Source organism: Rana temporaria, chromosome 2 (assembly GCF_905171775.1).
Source record: "Rana temporaria chromosome 2, aRanTem1.1, whole genome shotgun sequence".
NCBI classification, from domain to species: Eukaryota; Metazoa; Chordata; class Amphibia; order Anura; family Ranidae; genus Rana; species Rana temporaria.
In genome coordinates this window covers 531088012-531115185 of record NC_053490.1, presented here as the reverse complement: position 1 = coordinate 531115185, position 27174 = coordinate 531088012, and the positions used below count along the sequence as shown (strand labels likewise).

Genomic DNA, 27174 nt, shown 5'->3' with positions numbered 1-27174 from the left:
TATATATACTGTATATATATATATATATATATATATATATATATACACATACATATATATATTTGTGTGTTTGAGCTTTGGGGTGCACACCCTAATGCAATCTGCTGCGCACACCTATGGGTAGAGGTAGGAGGGAGATCACAAAATTCATATGCTTGAAACGCCGTACGTAAACTATATATTTTATTTATTTTCGGTTGACCAGGATTCTCAAAATCCCTTAAAGAGCTGCTAAGGTGGCCCAACTGCGGTAAACTAGATACTACATCCAGAATAATAAAAGGACGGCGTGTTTCTTCCCCTGCAGGACAAACATTCAGCAATTCGCAGAGACAGAATTATCGCCACACGGAGAATCATGTATAAAATGAATGTCATTCCTAAACGTGGGATTATGTACGGGATGTGGATACAGATGTTCCAGAATCACAATGATGGTCCCATGCAGGCAGCTAAGTGCTGGCATTAGATTTCAGAATCAAACGACTTATAGCACTTTGTATCACTGCCGAGAGACCAAAGGACTCGCTAACTGGAGCAATACACTAAAACCTTCTGTCCACCTCTCAAACCAAACAAGCAGAACCATAGATTATTAACTCCCCCTACACCCCCACCCCCCCCAACTACATCTTGAGCTGTTGATATTTAAAGTGGACCAAGCATCAGAAATACACTATATTACCAACAGTATTGGGACACCTGCCTTTACACACACATTAAATTTAATGGCATCCCAGTCTTAGTCCGTAGGGTTCAGTATTGAGTTGGCCCCGCCCTTTGCAGCTATAACAGCTTCAACTCTTCTAGGAAGGCCGTCCACAAGGTTTAGGAGTGTGTCTATGGGAATGTTTGACCGTTCTTCCAGAAGCCCATTTGAGACAAGAAGGCCTAGCTCACATTCTCCGCTCTAATTCATCCCAAAGGTGTTCTATCGGGGTTGAGGTCAGGACTGAGCTCATCATCTACAAGGACCCCCGGGTCCCTTTCCTTTAGTAAACGTTTCTCTGTATGCCAGAATAAGGGTATCCTTTGCAAAGTGAAACTTTCCTCGCAAAGTGAACAGACTATTTACCTTTAGTAAACATTTCTCTGTATGCCATAATAAGGGTATACTTTGCACAGTAAAACTTCAGCTCTGGGGCAAATTCCCCTACAAAGTGCAACTTCCCTCGCAAAATGAACAGTCTATTCGCCTTTAGGAAAACCCTACAGCGCCTTGGTCCCCTATTATTGTCCTTTACAGCATTCAATGAAAAACGAAATTACAGATGCATCTTTCTTTAGGCTTGTATGTTGCCCTCCTCCTGAATGGTAAAGGTTAGGCGGAGCTCCAACTGGTTCTTAATCTGAACCCGGAACAGTAGCAATAATAATAATTACTAGGGAGGCAATTTGAGTCTCTTCTCTGCCTTGGAGTACCCCGGCTGATGTCTGCGGCTTTTCATAAACCTTGTATAGAGATACAAAGCTCTTTTTTTCTCTTTTCTGTATCCCACGTCCCACCACCAGCCATCAACTCCCCCCCACCTGCTCCCCGCACAATGCTGGCACCTATTAACTACCGCTGTTCTCCAAATGATATTATACAAGGTACAGTGTGTATTAGCGAGCCCTAAAAATATCAACAACTGCATTAGGATTCCGATAATTAATGGCAGGCATTATGCAAATGACAGCGTTCCGCCCTGTAAAATAATGACATTCCTTCGTTTTGCGGCGTTGTTATGCAAAACAATCGCTGTAGGAAGAGACACTGCTACGGAGATTTAAAGAAAAAACGTTAAAAAAATCGGTTCGGAGGAGGTGGGGGCCAGGAAGACGGAGATTACTGATGTGTTTCTTGCGGTTATTTGTTTTATATGACTGTTCAATTATTTTCACATATAGAAAGTGTGAATTTACCACTTACATCACTAAGGCCTGGCCTGAAATAAGAGCTGTCTGCCTTATCCTTAGGAACCAATCAGCTTCTACTTACCTTTTCTAACTCCCCAACAATAAAATCGATTACGCTGGATCAGGGGACTACATACTTTTCAAGCAAAGGGCCAGTTTACTGTTTTTGAGACTTCAGGGGGGCCGGATTCTGACCAATGGGGATAGAAAATGCCACAGGGCCGAGCATCAGTGAGAATAAACATGGCCCCAGTGTTGGTGGGCAGTAGGAGGAGGAAAAGTGGTCCATCATTGCTATTAGTGGAAGAAATATAGACCCATTTTTAGTGTCATTGGGAGGAATAGTGCCTCATATCGTTGGGAGCAATACTGCCCCAAGGGCCGGATAAAGGCTTGCAAAGGGCCACATCCGGCCCTTGGGCCTCATATCGTTGGGAGCAATACTGCCCCAAGTGCCGGATAAAAACTTGCAAAGGGCCACATCCGGCCCTTGGGCCTCATATCGTTGGGAGCAATACTGCCCCAAGGGCCGGATAAAGGCTTACATCCGGCCCTTGGGCCGCAGTTTGGAGACCCCTGTGCTGGATGGATAAGTAACCAGAGTCTTCATTTGTTTTCTGATATGCCAAATGATAGCTGGGATTCTTGACACTTGGACCCCATGCTCACTTGCCGTTAGAGGGCGCACGGGCGCCGCCTCACCTATCCCTGCATCCGGCCCCCTTATCTACATATAAGTGCTCCGGACCAAGGATTCCAATGTGAGGTGTAAGCACCTGATTAGAGCCAGAGGCTCCAATAGGCTTAGAAATAAGGGGGAGGCCTCGGAGCGCAGAGCATTGCGCTCCGATCCCACCCAGTTGCGTGAGGATAATGAATGAATTTTCGCTATATTCACACTAAAGTGCCTCCCCGCCAACCAGGAGGCAGGTCGTGAAACCTGTTTCCAATTGGCCAACAAGTCAGTCGATCCTATTGGGTGCCTAGCCCTTTGGCGGAAAAGGAGACACATGGCCGAGGAAGCTTGACGAGTGGACACCGGAGCCACTACCACCCGCACGCCAGGAGAGGACACCACAGTCCTGCCACACAAACGGGTGAGTGCCGGACCGCTTGTGGGGGTGCTGTCAGTGCCACTCCAGGTGTGTGCAATACCTTGATTGGAACCAAGTAGGAGTGCTAGCCCCAGCCACCTCCGTAAAAATTTGAGAAAAAGAAATGCCTACACATCCAAAGTTTCCAAAAGTGTCTTTTATTGCAGACGGTCAAAATACACCAGGTGTTAGTCGCGTAGATGCGTTTCACACATCTGATCTGTGCTTAATCATTACCAATGGTGTCCCTGGTGTATTTTGATCGTCTGCAATAAAAGGCACTTTTGGAAACTTTGGATGTGCAGCCATTTCTTCTTTTTCAAAAGAAGAACCCACCGACCGCCACTGCATTTAGTCCCGATACAGTACATGGGGTCCTGGCGTTTAGCTGTGGGCATGGGGCACAGGTAATTCATTTTAAGATGATTGGCACAACCAGTTGCTGCTCTTAAAGATCTTCATACAGTCGTGGCCAAAAATATTGGCATTTCTGTCAGATAATGCACCAGTTCGCCCCCCCCCCCCAAAAAAAAAATTTGCAATTACAAATGTTCAACATTCTTATGTTTATTTATTTAGTTTTTTATTGGTTTGACACAAAAAGAAAGTGGAGAAACAAAAGGCCAAATCTGACAAATTTAATGCAAAACGCCAAAAAAGGATTGGACACAATTATTTGTAGGCTGAAACGCGTTGTCGGATGGTTACTCTAATAAATATGAAAAATTTTAAGAGCAGCACCTGGTTGTGCGGATCATCTTAATAGATTACTTCTCTCAGATAAGCGACTGTGTATATGCTTTGGAGGACCCCTAGAGTTACATGGAACCCTGGTTGAGAAACCCTGGACTGTACTTGCCTATTTTCAGCCCACTCTGGTCTGGTCATAGGATCTGACTCTCCTGTATCAGCCAACAGTGGCTGCAGGGGAGAGGAGGAAGTACAGACAATGGATGGGCCATAAAATAAAAACCTATGGGTGATGTCACCCCTCCCTGGAATTCCAGCCGATGTCGAGCACTCTCTCTCCTTTCCCCTGCAGCTGTAGCTAGCTGATACAGGGGAGATCCCTGACTGGATCTGAGCTGGCTGACAATAGGTAAAAATATACATCTTTCTTACACAGGTTAGTCAGCATAGGTGTTAGGAGGGGGAAGGGGGCATCTTTAGGAATCGTTAGGTGGTAGCCTGGAATTCTACTTTAATGGAGATTTCAGCAACAAAATGTCGTCAATTAGACATGGTCTAATTGTTAAGCCTTACAATGCATGCACAGGTGTGCACACCCTAAAGCTCAAACATGCGTGTGTCTACATATATATGCCCTGGTACATTGGTTTCCTTGCCGGCACAGTGAAGTGACTCCTATGGCAGAGCCAGTAAGGGAGGAGGTCTTTCCTATCTTCCCGCTGGTACACAGAGTGATAATGCTAATGTACATGGGGTGATTAGGGTGTGCCCAGTCAAGTTCCTTCACCCCAAACTCGCTCATTCATGTCTTTATGGACCTTGCTTTGTGCACTGGTGTGCAGTTATGTTGGAACAGGAAGGGGCCGTCTCCAAACTGTTCCCACAAAGTTGGGAACATGAAATTGTCCAAAATGTCTTGGTATGCTGACGCCTTAAGGGTTCCTTTCACTGGAACTAAGGGGCCAACCCAACCCCTGAAAAACAAACCCACACCATAATCCCCCCTCTACCAAATGATTTGGATCAGTGCACAAAGCAAGATCCATAAAGACATAGATGAGCGAGTTTGGGGTGGAGGAACTTGACTGGCCTGCACAGAGTCCAGACCTCAACCCAATAGAACAGCATTGGGATGAATTCCAGCGAAGACTGCGTGCCAGACCTTATTGTCCAACATCAGTGCCTGATCTCACAAATGCGTTTCTGGAAGAATGGTCAAACATTCCCATAAACACACTCCTAAACCTTGTGGATGGCCTTCCCAGAAGAGTTGAAGGTGTTATAGCTGCAAAGAGTGGGCCAACTCAATATTGAACCCTACGGACTAAGACTGGGATGCCAACAAAGTGCATGTGTGTGTGCAAAGGCAGGTGTCCCAATACTTTTGACAATATGATGTATATATACATCTATATATATATATATATATATATATATATATAAACAGTATGTAATGAGTGTTCTTGTGTGCACGTCCCAATATGCACCTGAGACTGACTGTGGTCCTACACTAACATCAGGAAGCCAATCAAAATACTTCCTGGTCACATGACTACTATAGCAGCCACTCATATTTCCACTACAGGATAGAGAAAGACAGCGCACCCCCCCCCCCAATGCAGCTGAGTGCTGCAGCCTCATCCCCCCAACTTTTGAACACAGGCGTACAGATGGAAAAAGAGAAGACGGATGTGCGCCATAGCCTGTTAGTTTAGAATTCTGTTCAGCATATAGCAGAGCAGCAATCAGCACTCGGGAAGACTATGTCCTCTAATAAAATGAATAATAGATGCTCAATATAATGAAGATTGCTTCTTGTCTGTGGCATTTCAGTCTCCTGCGGCAGAAACAGGTGAGAATGCAGGACCGCATATCCATATTTACTTCATTGTCACACACAATTCCTGAGAATAAGCCGCAGCTACAGAGATAAAAGGGAAGAGGGTGATTTATCTAATTCTATCTGTCAATCCTATGATTGGGAAAACATGACATTGAAGGGGCAGTCCACCCGAAATTAGTTGATGGAGAGTTAATCTACTTAAAGACCAACTCCAAGTTAGAATTCTTTTTTCTCAATTAGTTCCCTAGTAACATCTCTGGCTGCAATACCCATCCCATCTACTGCACTGTCTGCCATGGAATCAAGCACTTTGTGATTCAGTGCTGGTCCTCTTCCAGGCTGAATGGCACCCAGTATCCTTCCTGTAAGTGCAGGAACCCATTGATCTTTCTCCTGTTGGCATCACCATGGTGCTATGCAGTGATTTGTACAATGGTGCTAAAATCATCAAGTCACCGATGGTCTCTGGATCATTATTAACCGCTAGAGCCAAAGAGGACCATGTACTTCATGTGAATGGACTGTAGACATCTGAATAAGGCAAGTTAAAAAAAAAAAATCTTGGGCATGGGGGGCATCCAGTGCTGGTCCTCCTCCAGCTGAAAGGCACCCAGCATCCTTCCTGTAAGTGCAGGGCCCCATTGATCTTGCTCTTGTGGACATCACCATGGTGCTAAGCAGTGATATGGACAGGGCGTGCCCGGGATGGCAGACTGAGCGGACAGGTGCTCTGAGCTCTGCTGGAGTGTGATACGGAAAACTATCAGTACCTCACGACTGGGAGTACCTGAGGGGCCCCCTTGGGACTGAATGCCACCCAAAGCCTCTGGGGGCCAGAAGAAGGGCAAGAAGTAATAATTTCCTCCGTGTACCCCAGAGGAGACTGACCCAATCCCCTGCTCCTTGAGATCCCCTGCGCGACTTTACAATATGGCGTCGCAAAAAGACCACGAGGTGGAGTTCGCTTTGGCCCCCCAGGAATACCAGGGGTCATGGCAGCTATTACTTCATGTCAGACTGCTTTAACGTCGAAGATTGAAGAGGTTCATGTGGATGTGGGCCTCATTCGGCAGGACTTAGATAAAATCCGCTCCAGCATTTCGGAGGCTGAGCGGCGAGTGGGAGCGGTGGAAGATACTCTAACGGACCACAATGCTTCGATTCGGGCCCTGCAGACAAAGGTTAGAGCCCTGGACTATAGAGAGGAGGATGCAGAGAATCTGAGCTGCAGGAACAATATCAGGATTGTGAGACTCTCGGAGGGCGTTGAGGGTCGGTTTCCAGCCCTATTCAAGCAGTGATTCGGACAATTGTAATACTGTCATCAAGTCAGCGATGGTCTCTGGATCATCATTGATCCCCAGAGCCAAAGAAGTCAAGCATGGCAGCCTCAATGTCTCTGTCTGGCAGTTTCCTTGAAATTCTAACCTGCTATGCTTTGTGTAGAACAGTGTTTCCTGAACTATTTTCTTCTGTGACCCCTCCAAAACCTAGCTTCTTCTTCTGTTCCCTTGTCCAGATCCAACTATTGCTGAAAAAGATTATCACTTACAGACCTGGTCTGTTAAATAGAATACTGTATATGTCTCTTATTTCTATAGCACCCTATAGGAGGTAGGTGTTAGAGTGAGGATTTTTCTGGGAGAGTAGGAACATTTAGGGAGGCAAAGCTGGTTGCTAGGCCTGTTTATTTTATTCTCGGCGGGGAGTGGCTCAGGGCAGGGCTGGGTGACTCACAGGTAGCATCACTGTCACCTCCATCTTCCTTCTAGGATGTGCTGGAAAGAAAGGAGGAGAGGAGAGGTGGAGCTTGCTAGGGTATTCTGAGGAGCCTTGACCAATCCCTAAGAGGTAGAAGGAATAAAAAAGAAGAATGTAGGAAAATGGAAGAGGGAGAGGAAAGATGTAGAAGGAAGGAAGGAGGAGGAAACGGTAGAAGGAATGAAAGAGGAAGAAGTAGTAATAGAAATATAGAGCTGGAAGGAATGAAGGAAAGAGAGCTGAAAGGAATGAAGGAGAAGAGATAGAAGAAATAGAGGAGGAGGAAAAGGTGGACAGATGGAAGGAATGAAGGAGAAAGAGGACAGGTTGAAGAAAGAAGACTAGGTATAAGGAATTAATTAAGAGGAAGAATTTGGAGGAAGCAGGAGAAAGAGATAGAAGGAATAAAGAAGGCGGCAGAAAGAATAATGGAGGAGGAAAAATGAAGACAAAGGAAGGCCTCGTACACACGACCGAGAAACTTGTCGTAAAAGAAACATCGTTTTCCTCGACGAGTTCCTTGTCAGGCTTGTCGAGAATCTTGTCAAGCTTTCTTTGCGTACACACTGTCAAGACAAAATCTTGTCGTTCTCAAAAGTGGTGACGTACAACGCGTACAACGGCACTATAAAGGGGAAGTTCCATTCCACTGGCACAACCCTTGGGGCTGCTTTTGCTAATCTTGTGTTACTGCGTGTTAAGTAAAAGTTTGGTGAGAGACGATTTGCGCTTTTCAGTCTGTTACAGCATGACAAATGTGCTATCTCCATTACGAACGCTACTTTTACCGAAGGTGCGCTCCCATCTCATACTTTATTCTGAGCATGCGCGGGTTTCTAAGCATACACACAAATGTGTTTCTGGTCGTAAACAAGCCCGACGAGAAACACGACAAGGAAATTGAGACTCCCGACGAGGAAAAAGAGAACTTGTTCTTTTTTTTGCTCCTCGAGATCCACAACAGTTTTCTCGACGAAAAACATACACACGGCCGTTTTCCTCTGCAAAAAAAGCTCTGCCACCAAGTTTCTTGATGGATTCTGTCGAGGAAAACGGTCGTGTGTACGAGGCCGAAGAGTTAGAAAGAAAGAAGAAGAAAGAGGTAGGAGCAAGGAGGGAGGAGAAAGAGGTCGAATGGATGAAAGAGGAAGTCGAATAAATAGACGTAAAGAGCTGGGAGGAATGAAGGAGAAGAGATAGAAGAAATAGAGGAGAAGGAAAGGGTGGACCGAATGAAGGAAAAGGTGGACACAAAATGAAGGTGGAAAAAGAGGAGAAAATGATAGAAGGAATGAAGAAGGAGGTAGAAAGAATAATGGAGATGGAAAAATAAAGGAATAGGAAGAGGTACAAGGAATGAAGAAGGATAAAGAGGTAGAAGGAATGAAGGAGGATAAAGAGGTAGAAGCAGGGCTCAAGTTCTGCGGGAATGCCTGGGAACGGAGTTCCTGCACTTTTTTCACAGCAAGAACTCAGTTCCCTTTGCAGGACTAGAGCAGCCGAGAGCAGCCAAGCCGCCCGAGCCAATCCCTCACTAAGCGGCTATGCCCAGCTCGAGTCACTGTCAAGGGCAGGCGAACCTTAGTAATCCTTTATGTTACTGGCCGCTTCCTGTATATGGATTCATCGGGTAGTGTGCGGGTATTCCGTCACTTCCTCGATGCCGCAAAGTCTCCTGGGAGCTTTTGTCATTGTTCCCAGGAGACATTGCGGAGGTCTGGCGCGAGTTATCGCGGGATTTAGAAAGAAGCAACATTGCGGCATAGAACAAGTGACAGAATACCCGCACACTACCCGATGAATCCATATACAGGAATCGGCCAGTAACATAAAGGATTACTAAGGTACAGTGGATCTAAAAAAAAACACGCGGTTTAGTAATTATGCATATGAGCGTATCATTTTTTTTGTGGGGGAGCGGATCTTGGGTGGGAGTTCCAACACTTTTTTCCCCAGGACTTGACCCCTGGGTAGAAGGAATGAAGGAGGATAAAGAGGTAGAAGGAATGAAGGAGGAGAAAGAGGTAGAAGTAAGGAGGGAGTGGAAAGAGGTAGAAGGAAGGAAGGAAGGAAGGAAGGAAGGAAGGAAGGAAGGAAGGAAGGAAGGAAGGAAGGGAGGAAGGAAGGAAGGAAGGAAGGAAGGAAGGAAGGAAGGAAGGAAGGAAGGAAAACAAGGTAGAAGGAATGAAAGAGGAAGAAGGTTAAATAAAAAAAAGAGCTGAAATTAATTAAGGAGAAAGCGCTGGAAGGAATGAAGGAGAAAAGATAAAATAAATGGAAGAGAAGGAAAAGGTGTACAGAATGAAGGAGGAAGACTAGGTAGAAGGAATGAAGGAAGAGTAAATAAGTATAAATAAGAGGTAGAAGAAATGAAGGAGAAGAAAAAGATAGAAGGACTGAAGAAGAAGGTAAAAGGAATACTGGAGGAGGACAAATGAAGGAGGAGAAAGAGGTCGGAGTGTTTAAAAACAAGGGAAAAAATAAGTAAAAGTATTGGAATGAAGAGAGGGTAGAAGAAAAAAGCAAAGGATGAAAGTAAGGAAGACGAATGAATGAAAGTAGGGAAGAAAAAATGAGATCGAAGAGGAAAGAAGAGTGGAATGGAAAAATAAAAAAGTGAAAAAGAGGAAGACAGAAAAAGGGAAGTGGAAAGTGAAAAAAATTGTAGACTAGAAAAGTGGAGACAACAGGTTGGTGAGAATACTTTTTCAAAAATTGTAATAAATAAATATATTGTAAGGAACACATAGATTGTCTTTTGTGGCTCAGAATTCCAGTGTGGAATCTTTATAACCGCTATGAGCTCCAAGCTATAGCGTGACCCCAAATACCCCTATTCTAATAACTCACAAGTTCCCCAACAGCTGGGGAGTCAAAGGTGGCCGAGCAGCGCTATTGTGGAAGCCACCTAATTCTCTGCAGGCATTACAATGGGTAACACAGAACAGTGTGTCACACACACACAGGGGACAATGGTTCTTTCAGTTTACACACCTCTGTGCGAGAATTACTTTGGGGGGGATTTCATACACTGAGCGCTCGCGGCCGTGACAGAACATAATATTAGAGAAAATAACAGCTATCAGCTTTGTCTTCTGCTGCACGTTGGCCACATAGTTATGCAAATATCACAATTTACAGTGGAGAAATTAGAACCTTTAAAAAAGGGAATCAGTCCTCATTTGATTTTATTGCTTTTATTCCCATTCGTGTCCCACGGTAGTTTTTTATTATTTTATTTTTTTCTAGAGGACTGGAGCAATAATGAAGAAGGATTGTGTCTGGTGCAGCAGTCACCATGGGTCTGACCTCCTTAACATTTCATGTACAAATGGGGCTAAGAAAGGCTGCTGCCAAATTAGCCATTACCTCCCACCGAGCAAGCGCTCCTGCGCCATTATTCACAGAGACCCTACTGGGAGCAGCTGAGGCCGGGGACTGTGAGAGAGAGAGACAACCACTACAACATGTACTTGTTAACTGCTTCAGGCCCCATCGCGACGCACCTACGATACGGATGGGAAGAAGAAAGATCTCAGACTCCCAGGGTCTGTGGGAATGTAAATTGCACCCCTTCATCATTAGACATGGCCACTTTTAAACGCACACCTGTAATTTGGTAGAAAACATATTGCTGTGGCTGAGAAAGGATAGGGGCAGGTGGCCCTGGTACTTGGTTATTCCAAATTACGAAGCTTTCAGTGTATTTTGGAAGGAAATGCTTTGGAAGGCCTGCTCCAGTCTCCAAACTGTTAGCTTGTTCCCATGGCAGCGATGGCAGGTTAGTCCGAAGGACAGCAAGGTGTGACAGGCTCGGCTATCAATCAGCATTACCGAATATCGTTGTAGGTGATATCAAACTCTTTTGCAAATTACATTTTTTCACAGAGAACCTTATTAAAACCATAGAGATCTCATCTCATTGGAGACAAGAAGTAAAGTTCTTTATGGGAGGCAGGCTTAAAGAAAATCTGTCAAAAACCTGGACAATATTCCATGGACAAAGTGGAGTAAAGGTGGCCTTATACAACCAGAAATCATTTAGAAAACATTTTGGAACGTTGATTTGATTTTCTGACATTTAATGGGGTAAAATTAAAGATAGTTTTTGTGACGGAACCATCCAGCACCCAGCAAGATTTACCAAAAGTGCAAGTAAACCCCCCCCCCCTATCTTTTTTAGCCAAAGAAGCTGCCATCTTTGCCTCTGTTTAATCTACAACTGTACATGTGATCAATTATGACACCAGCCATTGGATGGTGTGACAATTTGGTTGAGAGCAACACCAATGGGAGTGTAACATTTCCGGCATGTGCCATAAATGAAACAGTTTTATGGATGGGTTTACTTCCATTTTAAAGTGATTGTAAGCCTTCATTTTTTTATTTCATTTAAAATAACAAACATGTCATACTTACCTCCACTGTACACCTCGTTTTGCACAGAGTGGCCCTGATTTTGTTCTGGGCTCCCTCTGCGGCTCTCGTGGCTCCTCCTCGCATCAGATAACCCCCTATAAAAAAAAGCTCTTCCAGGCGGCTACCTTGCAGGCGTTCTCCCGAGTCATTCATTCGCCATCCATAGACGCGAATGCTGGACTCAGCCCCGCCCCCTGCATCATCGAATTAGATTGACAGCAGCGCGAGCCAATGGCTGCACTGCTATCAATCTAGACAATCAAGAGCCGGGACCCTGTGCAGAGAGGGACAGTGCATGCCCGCCGAGAGAAATATGGGGCTCAGGTAAGTAAAACGGGGGGGCTGAGGGGACGGTCACTGGCAGAAGCTTTTTCACCTTAATACATAGGATGCATTAAGGTGAAAAAACACAAGGGTTTACAACCTCTTTAAGCAAAAGTGTGTAGCGCCAAAAGTAAATGAACAGCGATGAAATGTGAATACTGCGTTATAAATGGACAGCACATTGAAATAAAGTCCAACAAAGTGTTAAAGGTGAAAAAAAATGTTAAAGTAAAAAAATATATATATCTATATATCTATATATATATATATATATATATATATATATAGATATGTATATATCTATCATGCACTCAGTGTAGATCCGCCATCTGTTGTGGGGAAGGCTGTTCAGCAACTTGCACCATCCAGATGTAGGTGTAGTAAATAAAACTCACCGGGACCCAGGTGAAGTCTCCATAGTGTAGTATTTATTGGATTTGTATGGTAAAAGCCAAAATAAAATGAATCATAAAAACATATGACAATGGGTGACTCTAAGGCAGGGGTCTCAAAATGGCGGCCCTCAAGCTGTTGCGAAACTACAAGTCCTGCGACGCACTGCAAGACTGACAGTTACAAGCATGACTTAAACAGGCAGAGGCATGATGGGACTCGTTTTTCACCACCGCCAGTTGGAGACCCTGTGATTTGAGCAGTTTTGAGAGGATATATAAGGTAGTTTGACGTTAGACATTAGAAGACCCCTTGATAATGTACTTTTGGATAAAACGCGTCGGGAAGGAGACACTAGTGCTGATGTCAGGCCACTGTCCGATACCGGGTTTGCAGTGGCACCTCCCACCCGATAATATGAACGTTTGAACAAAGGCCAGCTTTAGTCACCTTAGGTTGGACTTGTTCTAGAATTTTTAAGATGTTTCACCACCCAACCAAGTAACTTCCTCAGATACTTCTACAGCTATCTCAGCTTCTCAACCAGTTCAATATAAGTTGACTTCTGTTGAGCGGGAACAGCCATAGATTGTTCGAAACGTGTCTGGTCCCTGATGAACTGGCCAAATTTCAATTCATCTATAGCCAGCTTTAGACTTTGAACACCTTTTTGTTTGTATTCATCTGGAATGCATTTAGCTAATTTAAAATAAAAATTCAGATTGGCTTTAAACACATTTTAAAGGGAAGTTGCTATCTTTTATCAAAAAACCCAAGCAGCAATATGATAAAAGCTTATTTAGGGGGATTCAGTTTGTGGTTAATCGACCACCTTCTAAGGTCTATGGGTTGTGGTAAGGCATATGAAAACTGAGAAAGCTCCTTGGATTTTGGAAAAATAAGTCTTCAACACTACAGAACTTCTCCTGTTTCACGCCAACCGAAAGAGATCTCCCGCACCAACATGGACACCGCCGCCCATTCTGGGACAATCCATCACCCCCAGCACCAAAGTCAAAAGTCTCTGAGTCATTTTTTGACACCCACATGACAATGGATGCACAAATAGGGTCAGTAGTCAGCGGATCCCACCATCTGCTGCGCCTACTACGTAGACTCGTTCCCTTTATCCCGAAAGAAGACATAGCAGTCGTGGTGGGAACAATTATCATTTCCAGACTAGACTATGCAAATGCCCTCTACCTCGGACTCCCAAAATACCAAATCTCTTGTCTGCAAGTCGTTCAAAATACGACCGCTCGACTCGTGACTGGGAAAAAACCATGGGAATCAATCTCGCCTTCACTGAGATCCCTTCATTGGTTGTCAGTAAACGACAGAATTACTTTTAAGGCACTCTGTCTGATACATAAGTGTGTTCAAGGAATTGCCCCCCAATATCTATGCGAAAAATTAAAAAGTCACAACCCTAATCGCGTTCTCCGATCCACCGAACCAAAATCTTTTCCAGATACCCAAAGCCAGATACAAGTCCAAAGGAGAACGAAGATTTGCAGTCCAAGGACCTAGACTATGGAACGCTCTACCAACCAGCATCCAAATGGAGGTGAATCATCTGGCCTTCAGAAAAAAACTCAAAACCCATCTTTTCTGAAGGCAAAAGGACAGTAGGGAACGAATACTAAGCGCCCAGAGGCGATTCAGTTCGCATGTGTTGCACTATATAAGTTTCTCACTCACTCACTCACTCAAAGACATCTAGGAATATAGGAGGTGACCAAAGACGTTATAGATCTTCAACATCTAACTGTTGGAACTGAAGAATAGTCTTAGGGATTTCTCTGTAAGAATGACATTGGAGATTTCAATGAGACATAAAAGTGGACAATCAATTTAATACAAAGAGATGGAACGAGAGGTTAGAAAAATGTGGCATGTTTGACTTGGACAGTGATGACTCAGAGGTGATCTAATTACTATGTACAAATATATCCAAGGTCAATATAAACATTTGGAAGATATACTGCTTTATCCCAAGGACTATACTAAAGGACAATTGGACGTAAGTCTCATACGAAAGGAATTCTTTCCGTTTTAATTTTTGAAATCCCGATATTGATTCTGATTTTACCACCTCATGTGGCAAGGGCATTACGCAACCCTTTTTAAAATTATTACTGCATGACTCACGTTAAGATTTCCCATTTTTTATGGAACATCTAGGAATGTTAACCACATCAATACTGCGTATTTTCACCCCCTTCCTACCCAGGCCAATTTTCAGCTTTCAGCACTATCACGCTTTGAATGACAACTGTGCGGTTGTGCGACGTGGCTCCCAAACAAAATTGGCGCCCTTTTTTCCCCACACGTAGAGCTTTCTTTTGGTGGCATTCGATCGCCTCTGTGGTTTTTATTTTTTGTGCTATAAACAAAAAAAGAGCGACAATTTTGAACACAATATTTTTGACTTATAAATATCTCAATTTTTTTTCTAAGTTTAGGCCGATATGTATTCTTCTACATATTTTTGGTAAAAAAATCCCAATAAGCGTATATAGATTGGTTTGCGCAAAAGTTATAGCGCCTACAAAATAGTGAATAGATTTATGATTTTTTTTTTTCACTAGTAATGGAGGATATCTGCGATTTTTGTCAGGACTGTGATATTTTGCGACGGACAGATCAGACACTTTTGACACTATTTTGGGACCATTCACATTTATACAGCAAACAGTGCTATAGATATGCACTGATTACTGTATAAATGTGACCGGGAGGGAAGGGCTTAATACTAGGGAGCAATCAAGGGGTTAAATGTGTTCCCTAGGGAGTGATTCTAACTGTGAGGGGAGGGGACTGACTGGGGGAGGTGACCGATCAGTGTCCCTATGTATAAGGGACACACCATCGGTCTCCTCTCCCTGACAGGACGTGGATCTGTGTGTTTACACTGTAACTGCGGGTCGTGGGTACATGGCGGACATCGCGTCTGCCAGTCATGTGCATCAGCATCCAAGTGACGTGGCGGATGCCCGTTTTGTGTGATGTCATGGTGCAAGGAAGTCGAGCGTCCAGAGCCTTGAGTGCGGGAGCAAGGCAAGCCAAGGCAAGCCAGTGCTGTTTGGACTGAAGGGACCACCTGGCATGGAGGGAGACTGTCACTGTGACTCCTACTAGGCATCCAATAGGATTGCCTGTCTTTTCAGCCAATCGGTTGATGGGTATCAGGACCGCTTCTCAATTAGCCGTGAGGAGGATCAGTGTTGCAACAGCGAATATTCATTCGCTGTTGCCACACACCTGGGTGGGCATCCGCAGGCTCTAAGCCTGTTAGAGCCTATTGCCGCGTACACACGATCATTTTTCGGCATGAAAAAAAACGTTTTTAAAAACGTCATTTAAAATGATCGTGTGGGCTTCACATCGTTTTTCGGCTTCTGGAAAAATTCGAAAAATGCTGCATTTTTTAATGTCGTTTTAAAAATGTTGTTTTTCGGGTTGTAAAAAATGATCGCGTGTGGGCTAAAACGACGTTTTAAACCCGCGCATGCTCAGAAGCAAGTTATGAGACGGGAGCGCTCGTTCAGGTAAAACTACCGTTCATAATGGAGTAAGCACATTCATCACGCTGTAACAGACAGAAAAGCGCAAATCGTCTTTTACTAACACGGAATCAGCTAAAGCAGCCCAAAGGCGAATAGAACTTCCCCTTCAGAGTGCCGTCGTACGTGTTGTACGTCACCGCGCTTTGTTCATAATTTTTTAAAAACGATGGTGTGTGGGCAACGTCAATTTTTATGATGAAGTTGGAAAAACTTCATTTTGGACATGCTGAAAAACAACGTTTTTTTTTCATGCTGAAAAATAATCGTGTGTATGCGGCATAAGTCTCTAATCATGTGCTTAAAAAAAAAAAAACCCTGGCTGCTGTAATTCATGGCCCGGTGACCCAAAAGGAGCCGGACGCATAAATAGGGGGCGACCATGGATAGATTTATGCTATGCATGAATCTATCCATTGCATATAGGGGGTGGGGAGGAGAGAGGGGGCAGCGAACCGGGTGCCCCTAAAGGACAAGACACGCCCGGAGGAACCCCTTGCATGGGAAATTGCTGTCTTTTGTGTCCTTTCAAATAACAATTGGGCTACCATGCCCTTAAAAAAAAAAAAAAAATTTGGACCGGCACAACTTTGAAAATGGTGAAAATGCACACATTGCTTGAGTATAATCACCCCTAATCTCACACCATCTACAACACAGGTGTCAAACACAATGCCCGCGGGCCGAATCCGGCCCTCCAGGCCATTTCATGTGGAAATCGCACCTCTCCTGCAGCTGCAGGAGAGCTCCAGCCCTCCTCTAATCCTACTCCATGTCCTTTTTTTCTGCTTTCAAGCAATGCATCCAGCTTCTTCCCAGCAGCAGCATAAGGAAAGGGAGGTGCACTGTGATGTAAGGGAGAGTGGGGGACTCAACTTCTGATGGTGGGGTGGCTCTTAGGGTTGGACAGTTCGGGTTTTGAATCATGTGTCCAGGTTTCAGCCCACCTTAAACCCGGACACATTTAGACCAGGCTGTGGTTCCCCAAGTAACCGAGATAGTCATACACAAATCTTTTGCCGTTGTGTGCGGCTGTTATGCCGCGTACACACCATCACTTTATGTGATGAAAAAAAACTATGCATCGATCGTGTGATCCCTTTTATAGGGAGACTCGATCGATGACGTCAGTCCTACAGCCACACCCCCCTACAGTTGTAAACACACACTAGGTGAAACGAAACTCCTTCAGCGCCCCCTGTGGTTAACTCCCAAACGGCAACTGTCATTTTCACAATAAAGAATGCAATTTAAATGCATTTTTTGCTGTGAAAATGACAATGGTCCCAAAAATGTGTCAAAATTGTCCGCCATAATGTCGCAGTCACGAAAAAAATCGCTGATCGCCGCCATAAGTAGTAAAAAAAAAATATATATATAAAAATGCAATAAAACTAGCCCCTATTTTGTAAACGCTAAGCACAAACCAACCGATAAACGCTTATTGCGATATGTAGAAGAATACGTATCGGCCTAAACTGAGGGAAAAAAATGTTTTTTTTTATATATTTTTGGGGGATATTTATTACAGCAAAAAGTAAAAAATATTGAATTTTTTTCAAAATTGTCGCTCTATTTTTGTTTATAGCGCAAAAAATAAAAACCGCAGAGGTGATCAAATACCACCAAAAGAAAGTGCTATTTGTGGGAAAAAAAGGACGCCAATTTTGTTTGGGAGCCACATCGCACGACCGCGCAATTGTCTGTTAAAGCGACGCAGTGCCGAATTGTAAAAAACCCCTTGGGTCATTTAGCAGCATATTGGTCCGGTCCTTAAGTGGTTAATGAAATGTTAAAGTGAAGTTGCTATCTGAGCGCATGAGAAGACTTTTTTTCCTGGGGGGGGGGGGGGGGGGTTCATCTTACACGTCCATGCAATATATTCCCAAAAATAGGCCCCCGGATTAGAGTTATGCTGATTTGTGGCTATAATTTCCTACCAGCTGATTTGAATTGCAGCCTTAAGTAATTGTGGCCTACAAGAAAAACACAGGGGGAAACCAAGAATATCCCACCACATTTTCTCGTCTGCCACCAAAAGCCAGCTGCATTATGGCAAACAGGATATAAATGCCGCGCTCATCGGTTGCCGTAAGAGAAGCTTTATGAGAAAAAAAAATAAAAAAATTGCTGCAGGAATCTGCTTAGCCTGAACTTCTACAATTGTGCAATTGGCAGCATATAAAATGTCACCCTAATCCCTTGAACTTTTTTATTTTTATTTTTTTTGTGCGTATCAAATGTCAATCTACATTTTTACACTTTGAACACACTATTAGTCACCCAAGCCGCGCTGCAGATAGCTATTACAGTAAGTACAAACCACAAAAGGCAGAAAAGTACAGGCATCACATTGCAATGCAATTGCTCCCATTTTCACACAACATTGCTCTTTAAGTGCTGAAACCATAACCCTATCCTTAACAATAAAGCGCATCCTAACAGCTAACTCCCAGTTTATTGGAATCCTTAACCCACTTCCTGAAATGAGCCCTTCAAATATTACTAAACCCACAATAGTAAAAATCAGTCTAAATATGCAGTAAAGCATGCTCGTTATACTCACTGTGGAACCTAAGGGGGAAATTCTCTGCATTGTGTAAAATGCATGGCTTCTCGGATCCTTCCCTTCTTTTACTGTCCTCGATCCATCTCCTGAAAGTACAGAACCTTGGAGGCACTCTGCACATGCTCAGTTTGGTGTGTATTGCTATAGAGCGCAGGTGTCAAACACAAGGCCCGCGGGCCAAATCCAGCCCTCCGGGGCATTTCATGTGGCCCTTGCACCCCTCCTGCAGCTGCAGGAGAGCTCCAGCCCTCCTCTGGTACTCCTCCAGACCCTTATGCCGCGTACAGAAGGTCGTTTTTTGTGATGAAAAAAAAAAACGACGTTTTAAATCATGAAATAAAACGACGTTTTTGAAACTTAATTTTGACGTTGACTACACACCATCGTTTTTTCAAAATGCTCTAGCAAAGCGCGGTTACGTTTGGCACTCCTTTCCATTGAAGCTCGCTTCATAACTTGCTTCTGAGCATGCGCAGGTTTAAAAACGTCGTTTTAAACGTCGTTTTGCCCACACACTATCATTTTAATTGACACAAAAAACGACGTTTTGAAAAACGACACAAAAAATTCAAGCATGTTCAAATTTTTTTTTTGTCGTTTTTCAGAAGACATAAAGCGAAGTTTTTCCCACACACGGTCATTTTAAATGACGTTTTCAAAAACAATGTTTTTTTTCATCACAAAAAACGACCGTCTGTACGCGGGATAATTTTCTGCTTTCAAGCAATGCATCCAGCTTCTTCCCAGCAGCAGCATAAAGAAAGGGGGGTGCACTGTGATGTAAGGGAGAGAGGGGGACTCAACTTCTGATTGTGGGGACTCAACTTCTGATGTCACTCTTGACATCTAATGTAAGGGGAGGGAATGTGCTTAACATCTTGAGTTGAGTTGAGTTGAGAGGTATCTTAACCACTTAAGACCCGGGCCAAAATGCAGGTAAAGGACCAGACCCCTTTTTGCGTTTCAGCACTGCGTCGCTTTAACTGACAATTGCGCGGTCGTGTGACGTGGCTCCCAAACAAAATTGGCGTCCTTTTTTTCCCACAAATAGCACTTTCTTTTGGTGGTATTTGATCACCTCTGCGGTTTTTATTTTTTGCGCTATAAACAAAAATAGAGCGACAATTTTGAAAAAAAAATCTATATTTTTTACTTTTTGCTATAATAAAATTCCCCCAAAAATATATATAAAAAAAACTTATTTTTTTCCTCAGTTTAGGCCGATACGTATTCTTCTACCTATTTTTGGTAAAAAAAAAACGCAATAAGCGTTTATCCACACAGACAGAATTCTCACCGCTCCAGGTGAGCCTCGTGATGATCAGGGGTTGTTGAACCACCAGGGTGCTGGCAATGCGGTAATGGCAAAAAACAAAAGAACAAAAGCTGGACAGCCGCACTCCAAAATTTGCTTTAAAAGAGATGTCTTTATTTTCAACTGTGCATACAGTCACTGCAAGCCCACAAAAATCAGTATGGCCAACGTTTCGCACTGGCGTCAGTGCTTAGTCATGTCCAGCTTTTGTTCTTTTGTTTTTTGCAATAAGCGTTTATCGATTGGTTTGTGCAAAATGTATAGCGTTTACAAAATAGGGGATAGTTTTATTGCATTTTTATAAAAAAAAATGTTTTTACTATTAATGGCGGCGATCAGTGATTTTTTTCGTGACTGCGACTCTATGGAGGACACAACGGACATTTTTGACACATTTTTGGGACCATTGTCATTTTCACAGCAACAAATGCTATAAAAATGCATTGTTTACTGTGAAAATGACAATTGCAGTTTGGGAGTTAACCACGGGGGGCACTGAAGGGGTTAAGTGTGAACCTCATATGTGTTTCTAAATGTAGGGGGGCGGGGCTGGACGTGTGACGTCATTGATCGTGTTTCCCTATATCAGGGAACACACGCTCAATGACAGCGCCACTGTAAAGAACGGGGAAGCTGTGTTTACACACACCTCTCCCCGTTCTTCAGCTCCGGGGACCGATCGCGGGACACCGGCGGCGATCGGGTCCGCGGGTCCCGCGGCCGTGGTCACGGAGCCTCGGACCGGGTCGCGGGTGCGAGCCCGCGACCCACGGCTGGGCATTTAACAATCACGTACAGGTACGTGATTGTGCCCAGCCGTGCCATTCTGCCGACGTATATCGGCGTTAGGTGGTCCTTTAGTGGTTAATATATCGCAGTCATACCCCGAAGGGTCCCCAAGCGCACATCTAATCTTACAGATACAACTGGCCCTTTTGAGGGCAATAATAATGCTGATCAGTAAAATATACCCTCCATCCCCTTCTATTTTATAGGTATACATGAGAAATAGAATATTAACACATATTGGAAGGATTTGGTGGAGACACAAAGGCCTTTTCTTGTTTTGTATAAGGGATGTTTGATGTTACCTTAAATGAAGGAGTAATCAGATGTGTAATGAGCAGCAAAAGAATATGCCGCTCTTACGTTACCTAACAACGATAATAAAAATATAAATTTTTTAAAAAAAACTATTTCTCCATAAACTAAACACCGACTATCTTCATAAAGGAACGCACGAGACAACGAACATATAGAGGAAGAACATGTCTTTTAGCTTTCTCTAATCATCAAAACTTTATTTACTTCTCTGCCTTTTGGCCAAGATCAAGTGTAGTATCTGTTCTTATCAGTTGCCAGTGGGTGGTGCTATGCTAACCGTCCTGAGTACACGGCGAGGTGGAAAGAGATGGCGGTTGGCAGACGCTAAGCCTGCTGGCGTGGAGGTGAAAGCCTTTCGGATTTGGACGGAGAGGCATGAGGTCGAAGCTGGAGGGCTGGGCCCCTGGCCTCTGGCCTGGATTTGGTGGTACCTGCCCCAGTCAGTTGTTCGGGAGAGAACCCTTGCTCCTCTTTTCGTCGGGAGCAGCGGTTAGTATTTCCCGAACGTGATTAGGTGAGAGGGATGGGGGTTGTGGGAGTAGCCTGCTGAGGTGGGCTCTCCCCGATCTCTCTGAACTCCTACCTTCCTGGCTGGGAAGGGTGCTGCTGGTCCGGGCCTGGGGGTCAGGGTCCATTGAAAGGCCTGTGGAGATAGTGCCCCTGGAGTGGCAGTCCAGGGATGCCATACTTTGCACGAGTGTTTGAGGGGCACTTACCGTATGGCACTTTGGTCACGATCTCCACAACACACTTTTTAACACCTGCCTCTAGGGCCGAGGCTTTTGGCTAGGACCAGGGGAATTTTTGTTTCCTGGCCGGAGGGACGGCCATCTTATTGCACGATGGTCACTTTCCACTCACCTCTCCCACCTTCCTTCTCCCCCACTTTCTTTTTTATTTTACCCCCGTGTTTGTCACTTTATGTCTTTTTTTGTTGGTGCACTTTTGTACACCTTGTGTGTGATGAGTAGGGTGCTGGTCCTTGGGCCTTCCCTGAAAGTCTTGGGAGTGAGTGGACATGGCCTTCTGGCTTAGTTCGCCTGCTCTCATGGGGTCTCCCTTCGGGGGAGCCTCATCGAGGAGCGTTCTGTTTCGGCAGACCCTCCAAGGAAGTTGGGTCCGTGTCGGCTTCGGCTGCATGGACCACAGATTACTCTAGTTCCTGCCAGGAGCCTAAAGCCCCGGGGGATCAGGGTTGGGTCCTTTTCGGAGGACCATTTGATGATGCACCCGTCACAGTTTTTTGTGTATCACTCTTCATGAGTGTGCACATTTTTTCCTGCACCGGGTGAAGTTTTTGGGTTGTGTTATGCACGCCACAGGCTTTTCAAAACTTTATTTACAATGAGGGGCGAACGTACTTGACAGAATAAAAGAGAGCGGTATACGCTTCCCCCCTCCCCGTCCAGACGAAGCTACTTAACATACGTTTGTGAAACACGTTGACGTCACACAGTCCAACGACGCTGCCTGAGCGATCCCCCAACCAGACGGGTGATACGGAGAGGAGACACGAGCGCGTAACATGAAATAACTGACCCGCGCTTTGAAACTCATGAGGAAGGATATACTCAGAACCATTAGCGCCTGCACTTTCAAACAGCGCTTCCATTCTACCCACCGTTCATCAATGTGTGATTTAAACACAGAAGAACCCTGAACACAACAGGAAGTGGAACATTTATTGCTAATCAAAGGGGAAGAAATCCCATGACATTAACTAGCAATGAAAGGAGGTGGTAAAGTAGAACGGTTTATTCCTTCATGTTTTTCATTATCTGGTTATATCGGAACCATATGCATTAAGATCATAAATGCACCATTAGACATTTAAATCTAATTGGAAAACGGACTGACCCGCAGGGTATTCATCACTAGAAGTAAAACACATAGCAGTGGCTATTTATTCAAAACCGATTTGGATAGATATCCCCTTATCGGGACTTCTTGTCTCCCCTGGTAAATAGATATATATGTAGATTCAGAAAGATTTACTCTGGCGTATCAGTAGATACGCCGACGTAACTCTGAATCTGCGCTGTCGTAAGTTTAAAGCGGTTGTTCCCCCTTAAAAACAACTTTTTTTTATTCCACTGCCCCCCTTCATTCCATCACGATTAAGGCTCTTATTATTTTTTTCCTGCTGTACATACCTTAGTACAGCATATTCACCCGTGCATCCGGGTTGCGAGTCCCGCGGGAGTGGGCGTTCCTCACATGCTGTTGATTGACGTTTTGCCCAAAAACGAGCTCTCCCCCCGTCGCGTAAGCCGCGTCATGATTGGCGAAAGGAGCCGAACGGCGATGCGCATGCGCAGTATAGCGCCGACTCGCCGTTCGGCTCCTTTCGCCAACCGTGACGCGGCTTACGCGACAGGGGGGAGCTCGTTTTTGGGCAAAACGTCAATCAACAGCATGTATGTACAGCAGGAAAAAAATAATAAGAGCCTTAATCGTGATGGAATGTGGGGGGGCAGTGGAATAAAAAAAAAGTTGTTTTTAAGGGGGAACCACCGCTTTAAGTGTATTCTCAAACTGAGATACACTTAAACCTAGCTAAGATACGACAGCCTGCGCCGTCGTATCTTAGGGTGCAATATTTAGGCTGGCCGCTAGGTGGCGCTTCCGTTGAGTTCGGCGTAGAATATGTAAATGCCTAGATACGCCGGTTCACGAACGTACGTGCGCCTGTCGCAGTAAAGATGCGCCGTTTACGTAAGGCGTTTTCCGGCGTAAAGTTATTCCATCAAATAGCTGGCCTAGTCAATGTTAAGTATGGCCGTCGTCCCCGCGTCGAAATTTGAACATTTTACGTCGTTTGCGTAAGTCGCTTACGCCGGCCACATTTACGCTACACAGCCGTAAGTTAGGAGGCAAGTACTTTGTGAATACAGTACTTGCCTCTCTGACTTAAGGCGGCGTAGCGTAAATACGATACGCTAAGCCGCCTTAAAGATGCGGCGGTCTCTCTGAATCCAGCCAATAACCAATGGATGCATTATACAGGGTAATCTGAAGTACAGTATGAGCAAGGATATTCCACGATATAGAAATGTATTCATCAATATTTCCGATATTTGGATCGGTATATGAATGAATGAATGAAAACTTATATAGCGCAACACATGCAAACTTAATCGCCTCTGGGCGCTTGTTGTTCCTGTCTCCTTTGGTATCAAAAGAAATGAGTCTTGATCTTTCTCCTGAACGCCAAGTGGTTCTCCTCCAACCGAATGCTGGTTGGTAAAGCGTTCCATAGTCTAGGCCCTTGGACCGCGAATCTCCTTTCTCCTTTGGACTTGTAGTTGGCTTTCGGTATCTGGAGGAGATTTTGATTGGTGGATCGCAGAACGCGATCGGGATTATGAGCTTTTATTTTTTTGCATAGATAATGGGGAGCATTCCCATAGATACATCTATGCGTTAGACAGAGTGCTTTAAAAGTGATTCTGTCTTTTACTGGTAACCAGTGAAGGGTTCTCAGTGAAGGTGAGATTGATTCCCAAGGTTTTTTCCCAGTCACATGTCTAGCGGCCGTATTTTGAACGACTTGTAGACGAGCGATTTGGTACTTGGGGAGTCCGAGGTAAAGGGTATTTGCATAGTCCAATCTTGAGTTTACAATAGCTCCCACCACGACCGCTATGTCTTCCTTGGGAATGATCGTAGCTCATCCTCTACCTGTAGTACTTCTATCATTACCAGTCTCTACAACTGGAAGGACTTCCATATATGATCGGCTTCTTAACCATACGGCCAAGAGATTCCCTAAATCAGGACTGTTAAGAACTCCCTCCCTACAATATAAATAGGGGGTTTCCTCTCAATAGCATTCAGGTCTATCACAGTGTTTCTCAACTATTTTTTCATTCAAGGCACCCTTTAAAATGATATAAAAAAAAGAAAATAAAGGTCTGGTGTGACCCCGCTAACACCTCCATCCCTATTAGTACACACAAAGGGGGGCAGCCCTGGGACTTTGAATGAGGTGAGAGAGGTTTAGCCAACGTTCAAAACGAACAATGAGACAAAATCAATTTATTCATTCCAAAGTGTTATGTAAAGAAGCGGCAACAACAATGATTGTGAGTTACCCGGCATAATAGCCAATGTACACAGCACAAATGAAAGTAAATATACAAAGATTTATTACAATTGTTATACATCAATGAGCAACAATAAAACTTGAAAGTTGCAGGGCCAGTGGATGCACATATACAATAAACAAATAAAATGTACATACATATAAACAAGAATATGTAGACATAATGCAGACATCAATAATATCCAGCATGTGCAGGTATAAAACAAGCATCAATAAAGCCCTACTAGTTTCGCGAGACCCTGCTCGCTTCATCAGGGGCGGATGCATGAATGTTGTATCAATGGGCTGAAATGAACTGCCAAACGCTGGATATCAGGATGGCGGCCGTGTAGTGCATCCAGCTCGGGAGCTGAGGAGGCGGAGCAAACAAAAGCCACAACAGGGGAACATCATCCCGGAGGATCAGCATGGCCTGGATAGAAGTATTTCTCACTGCAGTCTCCACTAGGCCTCTTGTGATCATGGCTAGAAAGTATCTCAGTTTGTTCTTAAAGATGTGACTGCTCTATCCAACCATCAAGTTGTGAAGCAACGTTCCAGCCGTGCTGAACGTCCAAGATATGCCCACAAGGGCCCGAAGGCTCCGCCCACAGCGTCATGTACGGGCGGTGACGCATAGGCGTCAGTAAGACGTCCACCGCCAGAGGGGGTGCGCAACACCTTTACCCCCTTCCTGCCCAGGCCAGTCACATTTTGAATGACAATTGCGTGGTCATGCAACACTGTACCCAAATTAGATTGTTATAATTTTTTTCACACACATAGAGCTTTTTGTTGGTGGTATTTAATCACCACTGGGGTTTAGATTTTTTGAAATAATTAAAAATTACCGAAAATTTAAAATAAATAAATAAAACACGTTTACATCGTGTTCAGCTGTCATTGGGCTTAGCTTATCATGTGGTAAAGGGCTGCTGTGATTGGCCCTTTACCCCGATCTGTGATGAGCTGTGTCCGAAGGAGGCAACGATCACAGAGTGAGACGCCTTTCTTTTTTTATTTAACCACTTGCCGACCAGCTCACGAACATTTACGTTGGCAAAATGGCACAGCTGCACAAAGCAACATATATATATATATTGTAGGTGACCGCGATATTGTGTCAATCTCGCTCTCGGCGAGATTGACCACCTATGAGCCCCGTCATGGGAGCCAGCGCCGAGCCGGCTCGCCGCGATGGGGAAAAAGCCGCCATAGAAGCAACGGGGATCCGACTTGGATTCCCACCAATTCTAGCCACGGCGTTTGGTATGAATCATGAGGGGGAACTCCACGCCAAATTTTAAATTAAAAAACGGCATGGGTTCCCCCCCCCAGGGGCATACCAGGCCCTTAGGTATGGTATGGATTGCAAGGAGACCCCCCTACGGCAAAAAAACGGCGTGGGGGTCCCCCACAATCCATATCAGACCCGTATCCAAGCAAGCTGCCCGGCCGGTCAGGAAAGCAGTGGGGACGAGCGAGCGCCCCCCTCCTGAGCCGTACCAGGCGACATGCCCTCAACATGGGGGGGTTGGGTGCTCTGGGGAATGGGGGGCGCCCTGTGGCCCCCCCCACCCCAAAGTACCCTGTCCCCATGTTGATAAGGACAGGGCCTCTTCCCGACAACCCTGGCCGTTGGTTGTCGGGGTCTGCGGGCGGGGGGCTTATCGGTATCTGGGAGTCCCCTTTAATAAGGGGGCCCCCAGATACCGGCCCCCCACCCTAGGTGAATGAATATGGGGTACATCGTACCCCTACCCATTCACCTGGATGAAAAGTGTAAAAGAAAATAAACGGACAACGCAAGGTTTTAAAATAATTTATTAGTCAGCTCCGGGGGGGTCTTCTCCGCTCTCCGGGGGGGTCTTCTCCACTCTCCGGGGGGTCTTCTTTTGTCTTCTCTGCTCTCCGCTGTCGTCTCGGCGTTCTCCGGTTCTTCTCCCGCTCGCTCTCCGGTGCCTTCTTCGGGGCTGGCCGCCACTATCTTCTTTTTAGCTCTCTTACTAGCGGCGGCACAGCCTGCTCTTCTTTGCCGTCTTCCGCCTTCTTCTTTTCTTCAGATGTTGACGCAACGCTTCTTCCCGCTGTAATGCCGGGTGTCCGGTGCGTG

General features: G+C 44.8%; 1 protein-coding gene and 1 pseudogene across 3 annotated transcripts in view; one reads left to right on the top strand and one right to left on the bottom strand.

The window, feature by feature from the left end:
• ZBTB20 (zinc finger and BTB domain containing 20) overlaps positions 1 to 27174 on the bottom strand; it is a 1237294-nt gene that overhangs the window by 486281 nt on the left and 723839 nt on the right. The gene's annotated exons all lie outside the window — the stretch shown is intronic.
• On the top strand, positions 21177 to 21333 carry LOC120930019 (annotated as a pseudogene).